The following is a 12418-nucleotide window of genomic DNA, read 5'->3' on the forward strand; positions in this document are numbered from 1 at the left end:
CAGGAGATGGCACATCCTTTTGGAGGGATAAATGGGTACCTAATTTTGAACCACTAATCAATTTTGTTTTGCAGGATGTTCCAGATGAGGAGATCGAGTGTTTAACTATTCATTATGTTACGGAGGAAGGTTCATGGAATTGGTCGAGATTTGAACATCTTCTTCCACCTGAGGCTTGCATGCGCATAGCAAACATTCATCCTCCCTCTCCTCTTGGTGTTAATGACCGTGTGATATGGTCTCTAGCAGCATATGGTAGATTCACGGTTCATTCAGCTTATTTAGCAATCAGTGATCATTCATTTCATGTCCAGCAGAGGTATGTTCAAGGGCCGAGAGTTTGTTCCTGGGACAAAGTTTGGGGTTGGAATAGGCCTCCAAGAGTAAAAACTTTTCTTTGGCTTCTGTTGGGTAATAATATTTTGACTAATGACCAACGCATGCATCATCATATCTCAGATCATAATTTATGTCCTCGTTGTAACTTTGGTCATGAGGATTGTCTCCATGCGGTTAGAGATTGTTATAGGGCTCGAGAGGTTTGGTGCCAATTAATTCCTCAACAGAAGTGGCACAGATTTTTTGCGCAAGATTTGGGGGAGTGGTTACATGATAATCTCTCAACGATTAACTTGGATAATGAGTTGGGAAATTAGTCCATCTTGTTTGGCATCGTTTGTTGGTTAATTTGGAAAGCCCGTAATCAATGGGTTTTTGAGCAATTGGAGACTCAACCAGCAAACATACTTCGTACAACTTTGCATTTTAGGGATAGTTATATTCATGCACAATTGATTCTTCGAAAAGTAGGTCTTCAGATGCATTCATTAAGGCTTGAATGATTTATTAGTTGGCAATCTCCCATGGAAGGATGGATAAAGATTAATACAGATGGTTCGTGTGCTCAAGGAGGTTTAAAATCTGGTTGCGGAGGGGTTCTAAGAGACTGTAGAGGTGGTTGGTTAGTGGGTTTTTCTAAAAACTTGGGTTGTAGTAGTTCGGTTGCTGTTGAAATTTGGGGTTCATATCTGGGCCTACAGATAGCTTGGGAATGTGGATATAGAAAGGTGTGACTGGAAGGAGATTCAACAATTGCAATACAATTATTCTCTAAACAAAATACAGACATGCATCCTTTACATGGGTTGATTATGCGTATTAATGATTTGTTGAGAAGGAGTTGGCAGGTTTATGTGTCTCATACATACAGAGAAGCAAATGGGGTAGCTGATTGGTTAGCAACACATGCATTTACGTCAAACTGGGATATACAGATTTTCAATACTCTTCCTGCAAGATGTAGAGAAAGATTTCTTCAAGATTTTAGGGGAGTAGCCTTTCCTCGTTTAGTTTTAGTCTAGTTTTATTTCCTCTTTGTATTACAAAAAAAAAATGGCTTGTTTGTGAAAAAAAAAAGATGGCATTAATCTGCTGTTATCCGTTTAGCAAATTCATTCCATATGCTCTATCTATTATTTGTCTCACAAACTCTGACATTCTTTCCTTTAAAATAACAGAAAAATATTTTTGCAGTTAATGCAGATAAGTTATCTGCATTTACTTCCAAAACGACGTCGTTTTGGGATTGAAAAATTAAAAAATTATAACTATAAAGACTATAATAACTCTGAAATAAATTAAAATTACAAAAAGATCATGATTTCCGTCCCAAAACGACGTCATATTGGACTTGCTGCATATAACTTATCTGCAGTAACTGCAGAAAAAGTGAACCCTTAAAATAAACCTCTAGATTTTAGTTGTTTTTATAAGTGGATGTTTACTGTATATCTAACAATAGGGGTGTTAAACGAATCAGGGGCCTTTGGCTCGGCTCGTGAAGGTTTGAGCTTATATGTTTAAAATTGTTTGTTGGCATCAGGCTTGAATTTATATAAAAGCTCGTTTAATAAAAGGCATCGGGCTCCAATTCAACAGCTCGACCTTAGAGTCTCTCAGGCTGGCCTATTATATTATTTTTTATTTATATTTTATATTTTTTATACTACTTGTAATAGCCATCTCTTTATCCTCAATCCATTTCACCCAATTTTATTGGTTAAACAGAGTTTTTGAATGATTTTGTTCTATATTATGCTGTTTGGATATACATTGAATTTATAAATATTTATGAAATTACTAGTGTTGTTGATTGTATATTCTGTTTGGATAAATTTTTGTTGTTTTATTTTTTTTAAACATGCTAAACCAGGTTTTTATTTTTTGTTCCACAGGCTGATGATTATATTTATAACAGGTAACAAACTTGATCAGGCTGATACATTTAAACGCAGACTTAGCATTTTAAAACAAAAGTTCGACTCGGCTCGACTCGTTAACACCCCTATCTAACAAGCAACCTAAGTGGATGTTTTATTCCCCTAGCAATTAATTTCTTTATCATATATAAATAAACATGATTGTATCTATAATAAATATTTAGTGTATCAGTTTTATTGTTAAAACATTTTTTCTTCATCTATATACCGCCATATTCATTTTTTTATTTTTTTTGGAGAATGCCATATTCATTGTTAATCACATATATTCGGGGTTCAATTGAACAATTTACTATCAAAAGTTACTAGTCTAATCAATTAAATTTTCTCTGTCACACATACACTCATATATAACAAAATTTAATTTTAGTTGAACGTCAAAACTTTAAATATTTCTCTTCACCAATTCAACTATCTGTTTATAAAAAGATTAAGAACTAACAAGTTGAGATTTTTTAACTAAGTACAAAAAGTTTTGCTTCAAATGGCAAACTCTAATATGGTGTAACAAAAAGAATCACAAGAACAAATTAACAATTGAATTTTTCTAAAGTGCAACTAATGAAGTTTGTGATATGGTAGTTTCAACGTCTTTTGCAGTTACTTTCTTTATTTTGATGCTCATCGAAGCAACTAGTAAAAAGAAGCATAATTTAGAGTCTATAGCAAGAAGATGCATCATTAGGCCTAAAGGTATCTGACTTTTGCCAATGTGGACCACAAATCCATGTGCATAGGTATGAACAAGCTCACGCATGGCAATATGAACGTGATAAATTATAAAAAACTTTATTTTTACTCGGTTTCTATTATAGTATAGAGCCCTTAAAAAGGAGACACATTCATAATTAGTCATTGGGCCACATGTCGTAGATAGTAGTTGGGTTTCATACCATTTTTCAACGCGGTGTGCCTAACACTGATCTTGATAAAAATAAAAATAATAATGACATTAAAACAAAGGCTTTAGTAATTCTTCTGTTGTTGCAGATTTAAAAATTTGCAACAAAACTTATTTACGTCATGATACAGTTCTGTATCATAGTATTTTTTATTTATTTATTATTTCAAGATACAGTTTTATATCTTAATATTAATAGGTTTGCTATAACTTTTCTTATATGCAATGATAACAAAAACAAGGAACCCTTAAAACAACATCATATGATTGTCACTAGTGTCTCTTGTTTTATTTTGTTGTGAATTACAAGGAAATTAAATCAATTCTTAATATTATTAAGGGAAGTAACTTTAGTACAAGTGTCTTACATGACCTCACCTCATATCATAAAATCGATTGTATGTGGGGCTTTGCCCCTTTATTGTACCCAAAAAAAAAAAAAAAAAATCGATTATATGTGGTATCTCATTAGTGTTGAGGCTCGAGGCTCTGGTTAGTGGTTACTGATATGGGTTTTCTTTTGTGGTTGATATGGGCACAGCCCCACCAGCTGATAACATTAATTCAAAATTAAATTAAGTGCAAAATAAGCTAAATCAAGTGAAGGCCCAACTGAACTAATAACTGAAAAGTAAACCTAACATCATAATCTTCTATGCATATAATGATGGAATCCTGCCTGTAGTTCCCTGTAATAATTAAAGAATCCTTATCTATTATGTATTAAAAAGAGAGAGAGAAAATTATCGATTTCATGACCAATTCTCTTACAATATTTTCTTAAGTACATCGAGAATAAGAAAAGTCTCTTGCTTTATATCGCCATAAGAAAATTCACTTTCCCCTTAAGTTTTTTAATTTATATTATTATTCAATGATGTATTATATTACTAAAAGAGTTAGACTTCTTAGATAATAATTGTGATAGTCCAATTTCTTTAATAATTTATCAGTACATTAATAAATAACAATGTGGTTTTTTTATATATTAATAGTAAATCAGATATAGTCCTATAAATAATAGTAGGTTAATTTCAAACCAAAAATATATCCAGTATATCGTATAATATTTATGCCCTAGTAAGTTCCATTTTTTAAGTATAGTTTAATCAAAGTGAAGCTTTTTAAATTATGTGCTTAATCATAATCAGACCGTAGTATGATAAACTTCAATGTTAATAGTTAATCAAAATTAAATACTTAAAATAATAATTCTAATTTTAGTCTATTGCCACTTGTCAATATAAATTTTCTATACATTATCATTCAATCATTTGTTGAATTAAATATTTAAATAATTATCTTGATTTCTTTTTTTTAATAACGTGTCAATACATAATTAAATATCAACCTAATAATTTAACCATAAAAAGTATTATCGTAAAAAAATTTATGCACGATGGATGAAAATTGACTTCTAAAAAATAATATTTTTTAAACTTCCAGAATGGCTGATAATCACTCAAATCAACAACTGCCATGGCCAGTGGTAAGAATTCGTTGTGTTAAAATCCCGCGATCGACATTGGCCAATCAAATTTGGGAATAGTAAGAAAGTAGGGGGCCACGTGATGACTTTTTTCCACCACCGGACGCCTCGTTTGACCGTAGAAGAGACCGAGCAGGATTTGAAGCCATTGAAAATTGAATAGCCATTCCTCCTACTAGTTAACAATGTTTGGTAAAAGAGATACACCACTATATATGTTGTGTTCTACACCACCTTTTTTTTTTTTTGATGGGTATGGCCCATACTTCACATACTAATGAAGATTCTTATTGTCGGAGTCAACAGAAAGATAAATGGAGTCTCGCTCTTTCTTAGTAATTTGGGTTTGAGCCCATGAATAGTTATTGTTAAGATTTTTTTCTAATCCAATTTATATTCTCCTTGTAAACCGAGTGACTTGTAACGAGTGGCGGTGAGGTGAATATAGTACAGATAAACTGGACATAGTCGAAATTGGGTGAACCAGGATAAATCATTGTGTCTATTCTCTTTCTCTTTTTCTTTTGCGATTTGTGTGATTGTCGATTTTCAACATTTGGTATCAAGAGCTTTGGTTCTGCAACTGAGGTTCCTATGTCAGATTGCGATTTCGCGATGTAGGGTTTTTTCTTGGCATAGAGAAAACTGCGAAATTAATCTAGAGAGGATGTCAACTGGCCAATCACGGATCGAGGTTGAAAAGTTCGGAGGAAAAGGGTTCGAGTTATGGAAGCTGAAGATGGAGGCTTTGCTCGTTGACAGTGACGTGTGGTACGTGATCGAAGAGGAGAAGCCAACGGTACCAGCGAAAACTGTCGGTGATGGAACTTCAGGTGAAGGTGAGTCGAAGGAGTTGAAGGCATGGACCAGAGACGATCAAAAGACGTGAAGTCTGATCTGATTATATCTGGCAAATAATGTTCTGGTGAACGTAACTTCTGAGAAGACCGCGAAGGATCTCTGGACAAAGCTGGGATGTCTCTATCAGAGCAAGTTACTCGTGAACAAATTGTTCTTGCAAAGGAGGTTGTATAATCTGCGGATGAGCGAAAGTGATTCTTTCTTTGCTCATTTAAATAAGTTTAATACTATTTGTGCGCAACTTTCTTCTATAGACATCAACCTAGATGAGGAAGACAAAGCTTGCACCTTGTTGTGTTCATTGCCCAACTCTTGGGAACATATCATTATGTCAATTGGTATTGGTGTTAATAAACTGTCGTTCGAGTCGGTTGTTGCTGTCTTATTATCTGAGGAGATGATAAGGGTAGGTTTTGAAGGTACCAGCAACAAGGCTATGGTTGTTAGAGGGAGGAGTGGTAACAAATCAAAGTTTGATAAATTTAAAATAAGGTGCTGGATGTGCAAACAGGTTAGACATCTGAGAAGAAATTTGCAGAAGCAAAAGCGTAGGTCCTGAGAAGCGGGATGATGCACAACCTTCTACTTCGGGTACAAAGGAGGATGATGATGATAGTACAGGATCTGTACATGGCGTTTGACTGTAATGACTGGATTATTGACACTGGAGCATCGTTTCATATGACATCTCATAAGGAGTGATTCTGCACCTATGAATCATATTCTGGCACGACTCATGCTATTGTGGGGCGTGAGAAAGTAAAGCTAAAGATGAGTGATGTGACAGTCAAGAATCTGCCAGGCGATGCTGGTATGGTAGATGCTGGTATTAATTTCAGCAGTGACAAGTATTCTTGCAAACTGACTCGAGGAGCTTTGGTTATTGCAAGAGGAGAGCGCCATGGTAAATTGTGGAAATTGCTGGGTAGCATAGTATTCAGTGGTGAAAGCTATGTTTCAGAACAGGCAGAGGAGGACACTGCTATGTTATGGCATAGGAGGCTGGGGCATATTGGAGGAAAAGGTCTGGATACTCTTACATCAAAGAAGCTGGTGGATGAAATTTTGAGCTGCTATATGGGGTTTGAATTTTGTGAGCATTGCCTCAAAGGGAATCAAAATCGGGTATCTTTTGATTCCATAGGAGGAAGCGTTGAGGAGATTTTGGACTTGATACACATCGATGTGTTTGGCCCCACACCTGTAGCATCACATAGAAAATCAAGGTATTACGTTTTTTTACTGATGATTTTTCAAGATATGTGTGGTTATATTTCTTGCACAACAAAGATGAAGATTTCGATAAGTTCCGCGAGTTCAAGGCTTTGTGGAAAATCAGTTTGATCGAAAAATCAAGGTGCTGAGAACTGACAATGGATGGGAGTTCTATTCAACAAAATTTGACCAATTTTATGTGAGCAATGGGATTGCAAAGGCAGAAGACTACGCCTTACTCACCTCAACAGAATGGGGTGGCAGAGAGGTTGAATTGATCTCTCATGAAGAAAGCATAGAGTATGCTAAGCGGTGCAGGCTTGGCAGTTGAGTTTTGGGCGGAGGCAGTGGCTACTACTTGTTATTTGAAGAACAGATCTCCTACATCGGCCTTGAAGGAGAAGACTCCGTATGAAGCACTGTTTGGAAAAAGGCCAGACGTATCTCATGTCAAAGTGTTTGGCTGTGAAGTATATATGCATGTACCCAAGGAGAAAAGAAGCAAGCTTGACAGTAAATCTGAGAAGTATATCTTTATTGGGTACAAGGATGACGCCAAAGGTTATAAGTTGTGGAATCTGGATACTAGCAGTGTAACTTACAACAGAGACGTTATATTCAGGGAATCTAAGTTGAACCAAAATTTTCCTGAAAGACAGTGGAGTTGGATGTAGGTTTGAAAGAGGATACAGTAAACTCAAAGGTTTAATTGGGAAACTTGAATTTTGAAGCTGATGAATATAACGAGGTAGAGGATGATTTTTTTGAAACCGGGGCTGAGGTTGAAGCACTAGTGCTAAGGAGATCCACGAGGGAAAGAAGATCATCTGAGAAGCATACACCTAAAAATTATATCATGTGTGCTAGTGATGATGTTTGTGCATTTACCATTATAGGTGATGATCCAAATGTGATCTTGGGTTTGCAGATTAAGAGGGAGTGTGACAAAGGAAGATTATGGTAGAGTCAGCGGAAGTATATAGAGGATGTTTTGAAGAAATTCAGGATGATTGACTGCAAACCTGTGTTGACTCCCATGTTAACTGGTTCTAAGTTATCGGCTAACCAGTGTCCCAAGACTGAAGAAGAAAATAGGAGATGGCGTCAGTTCCTTATGCTAGTGCAATTGGGAGTCTGATGTATGTCATGATTTGTACTCGACCTGATATTGCTCAAGCAATGAGAGTATTGAGCAGGTATATGTCCAAGCCAGGAAAGAAGCATTGGATGGCAGTGAAGCGTGTGTTCTGTTATCTTCGTGGTACGTCTGACCTTGGGTTATGCTATAAAGGCGTGAAGGGCTTAATGGGACAGACATTATTAGAGTTGATATGCTTTGTGGATGCTGATTGGGAAGGTGACATTGACATTAGAAGGTCTATAGGTGGATATATTATTTCCTCATTCGGCAGAGCTACCAGTTGGATGAGTAAGAGGCAGATCATTGTTGCTTTATCTACTACAGAGGCTGAGTACATGGCCTTGACACATGCTGTTACGGAAGCTATTTGGTTGCAGAGGTTGTGCACAGAGCTTGGCTTTGCACAAGGAGAGATGATCGGTGGGTGTGACAGTTAGAGCGCCATATTCTTGGCTAAGAACCCAGGTTTCCATGCGAGGACCAAACATATCGACATACAATACCACTTCATCAGAGAGAAGATTGAAGACAAGGTTGTATTGCTGGAGAAGGTTGACACAAAGGTCAACAGTGCTGATTTTCTGACCAAGGCAGTTACTTCAAAGAAGTTTGAATGGTGTACAGCTGCATTGGGATTAAAGAAACTTGCGAAGCATTCACTAAGTGGGAGAATGTTGGGTATGGCTCATACTTCGCACGCTGATGAGGACTTTTGTTGTCAAGGTCAGCAGAAAAGAAACTGGGGTCCCGCTCTTTCTTAGTAGTTTGGGCTTGGGCCTATGAATAATTGCTGTTAGGGTTTTTCCCAATCCTATTTATATTTTCCTTGTAAACCGAGTGACTTGTAATGAGTGGCAGTGTGGTAAATATAGTACAGACAAGTTGGACGTAGCCTAAATTGGGTGAACCAGGATAAATCACTGTGTCTATTCTCTCTCTCTCACTCTCTCTCGTTTGCGGTTTATGTTATTGTCGATTTCCAACACTTTCATGCCATGCTCAACTTGCCTGCTTTTATCTCTAATAATGATGTCCATCATGGCTGTCTAATTCTTCAAATATGCATAATTTAGTTAATTTTGTAGAGTATGTAGATTGCACTTCGAATCCTTTCCTGCTAGGAACATCTTAGACTTTATTTGGGAGTTAGTTTTAGGAGGAAAAAGAAAGGAAGGAGAGGATTTTAATAATCATTTCCCTTGTCTGTGAATTTAAAAAAATGATGGGAAAGAATTGAGAATTTTCACAAAAATCCTTCAAAACCCTTATTGTTCTTAAGACATAATATTTTTGTCTATTCTATTCTAAAGAATGAATGTTATTTCTTTTTACTTTTATTATATGTACACATTTTTTTTTTCTTTAAACCTATATTTTCTATTTTATCTAAATTTACTATGCATACTTTCTATATAAAAATATTTTATATTTCAAATATCTATTTTTAATTTATACTATTCAAATTTTACTGAAATTTAAAAATATCTTGCATATATATCGCTTCACTCAGCCAATAAAGCCATCTCCCAAACAAATAAATCTTTGGAGCTACTGCTGTTTCTAGATTCAGTGCATCCCATCAATGAGAGCATTACACATCAGAGGAGAGAAAAAATTTGACAGAAAAAAAAATTTAACTGACATATAATATTTTCATTGGTGGAATGCACTGAATCTTTGGTACAACAGTAATACCAAAGATTTATTGCTCCCAAACCTACATTGCTGTCGCTATTTAGGCTCTGTTTGATTCCTGTTTATAAAAACAGTTTTTTAGTTTTCAGAAAAAAAAACAAAAAAATTCGTTTGGTAAGTCTGTTTTGTAAAAAAAATAAATTAAAAACTGTAACTGTTGTTTTGTTTTTAGAATCAAATTTAGAGAATATGTCTGAGTTGTTTTTGTTTTCTGTTTTGGTTTTTTACTTTCAAAACAGAAAAAAGACAGAAAACAACTGTTTTCATAATTATTCTACAAAACAGTTTTAAGAAAAAAAAAAAATAGAACACAATCAAAGAGGCCTTGGTCATTGATGATGAATTGAACTAATGCAATAAGAAAGCAGCACCAGAGGATTAAGAGAAACGGTGTTTGGAACCCAATCCACCTAATACTTCTTTTCTACGCCCCCTTTATTGACTCAATCTTGCTAATCCTTGTTCAAGTGGCAATGCAAAATAGACATTAACATAGAAAGGTTGTCAGCCCTCATGCTGATTTTCTTGAAAATTGTTTTGACAATAAGATATTACGTTCATCAATAATAAATTTGTTGATATTTAAACATAAATCTGTTGTTTGGTTTAGGTGAAAATGTGCGGAAATAAAATGAGATAATTCTAGACTTTTACCTCATTTGTATGAGGAGAGATAATTGACAGGAAAGGAAAAAAAAAATCACAGGCCCCACCAAAAAAATTTCTCGCCTCCATTAATTGTAAAAAGAATGTGATAGAAGGAGAGGAAATAGTTCAAATGATAATTTTATTCTTCTCTATTTCTCTTCAAGGAAAAGTCATCCAAACCTTCATTATATTAGTGAACGGTCTCCTCACAATTATATAAACCTATTATTCAATAAACACAAGTTCAAACTACTTTTAAAATTTTAGTTCTCAAAATAAGTCAAGGGTTGTGGATTTAATTGAAGTCATATTTTTTGAATTACCTCATTGAATGTTTTCTTAAATATATTTGTCTAAATTCTTATAATTAAACCAAATGAACCTTAGACCAAATCTCTTGATGTTATGCCTTTATTTGCTTCAGGAACATAGTACAACTTAGTTACAAATCACACTGCAAATTAAAAGGTATGAAAATACTATCCAGCTTTTATATTAAACAATGTTCAAATTATAGCATTATACAAAGTTTAACTCACTAATCCATTGGAGGTTTGCAATAGCATTATCAACAAAAGCACCATTATTAGTGTTATAAAACAAAATGTTAGGGTCAGTTTGTCCTCAGTTATGGAAAAGAGTTTTCTATTTCTAAGAATTAAATACAAATAAAACTTGTTTGATCTATTTGTTTTGAAAATTAATTCTCTATATTTCATTTTTCTATATAAATAATGATATTGTTCAAACTTATCACCTCATGTAAATTATCTTAGTTTTTCACTATTATATCAATTTAAGTGGCTTATTTATATTTTATTTTTAAAATAAAAAATTAAGAACATACACATTTTAATTTTTTTCTTATTATTGTTTTCATGGATTCCATTTTTTATTTTCTTATTCCAATTTTTTTTTTGAAAATATTTCAATCGGTTCATTGCTTTGCAACTAATCCGATTCGGGGTGGGTTCAGGATTAAGGCTTTAAACCCCTCTCAAAGGTGGTCTTGAGGAGATTCGAACACATGCTCTCACCCTCACCTGCTTAACTCCCATGCGCCAGAATCGACCGATACTGCTAGAGCCGATGGCGGCGCCACCGTCACCTTCACTGTCATGAGAGCGTCATCAAGTATTTCAAACTTATTTTCAAAACAAAGCTTTTATATTTTTATTTTGTAAAGAAATTGTAGAAAATATTTCTATTAAACCATTAAAAAAACCCTACAATCAGGCTCTTGGTTGTCTATACACTAGAAATTTTTAGTAGACAACGAAAACACATTATAGTGTTCTGTTTTATCCTTATATAAACAGAGAGTTAATTCCAAATCATACAATATAGAGATTCTTGCCCTCTTCACCATGTAAATTTTTTCTGATATGAACCAACACATTATAATTATACACATTTTTTTGTTGTTGTTAATAAACACATATATAGGTCTCACACTAGTTGAAGAGCCACTAGTAGTAATGTACGTAGGCATAGAAGGGGCGAGGGATGGAGTGTATTAGGTAAGTTCTAAATTTCCCACACTCCTAAATGCCCCAAGCTCTAATCAATAGATCAGTTGTACCATCTAACGTATCTAATTAACACATTATTTAATAATAGTTTACAAAGGAATCAAAATTAAACTGGCTGTTAAACATGTTAGTGCATATATATAGATTCTTAAAGTATTGCATCACAGAATTATGGGCTTGTTTGGAAAGTTTGCGTTTAGCTTGGGAAAAAGATTTAGAAAAGTGTGGCTGGAAGGAGATTCCCTCTCAGCCCAACAGATTATTTCTAATGGGTGTCATCAGGATCACCCTTCGTCGAGCTTGGTGCAACGTATTAGAGGAATGTTGCAAAGATGCTGGCAGGTCCAGATTTCTCATGTCCATCGTGAAGGAAACAAAGTAGCTGATTTCTTAGCTTCACATGCGTATAGCTTTCCATGGGATGTGCAAGTCTTTGATGACCCTCCTCCTGGCTGTCTTCAAAGTTTATACAGCGACACTGTAGGTGTTCGCTGGGCTAAGTTCTGTACTTAGGCCTTTTTGCTGTATTTTTCATTTCCTTTATCTTTCAAAAAAAAAAAAAAAAGGTATTGCATCGAATCCAAACAATTGAAATATACAATGGATACAGGGAGTTGCTGCCTGGTTGTGGCTAAGTACTTTTCTTCTTTTTTTATT

This window comes from Gastrolobium bilobum, unplaced genomic scaffold (genome assembly GCF_033153095.1).
Source record: "Gastrolobium bilobum isolate Gb01-03AN ecotype WA unplaced genomic scaffold, APGP_CSIRO_Gbil_v1 utg6076, whole genome shotgun sequence".
NCBI lineage: Eukaryota > Viridiplantae > Streptophyta > Magnoliopsida > Fabales > Fabaceae > Gastrolobium > Gastrolobium bilobum.